The following is a 406-nucleotide window of genomic DNA, read 5'->3' on the forward strand; positions in this document are numbered from 1 at the left end:
CTCTTTCTTCTGTATGTGTGTGTGTGTTTTGTTGTTTTTTTGAGATGGAGTCTCGCTCTGTTGCCAGCCTGGAATGCAGTGGTGCGATCTTGGCTCACTGCAGCCTCCGCCTTCTGGGTTCAAGCGTTCTCCTGCCTCAGCCTCCTGAGCAGCTGGCGCCCACCACTATGCCCAGCTAATTTTTGTATTTTTAGTAGAGACGGGCTTTCACCATGTTGACCAGGATGGTCTCAATCTCTTGACCTCGTGATCCACCCGCCTCGGCCTCCCAAAGTGGTTGTATTACAGGCCTGGCTCACCGCACCTGGCCTACATGTTCTATTTCTTAAGAGTCAATCTTGCCGGGCGCGGTGGCTCAAGCCTGTAATCCCAGCACTTTGGGAGGCCGAGGCGGGTGGATCACGAG

The sequence above is a fragment of the Sapajus apella genome, unplaced genomic scaffold (genome assembly GCF_009761245.1).
Source record: "Sapajus apella isolate SASKATOON/1434 unplaced genomic scaffold, GSC_monkey_1.0 scaffold1998, whole genome shotgun sequence".
In the NCBI taxonomy this organism is placed as follows: Eukaryota; Metazoa; Chordata; class Mammalia; order Primates; family Cebidae; genus Sapajus; species Sapajus apella.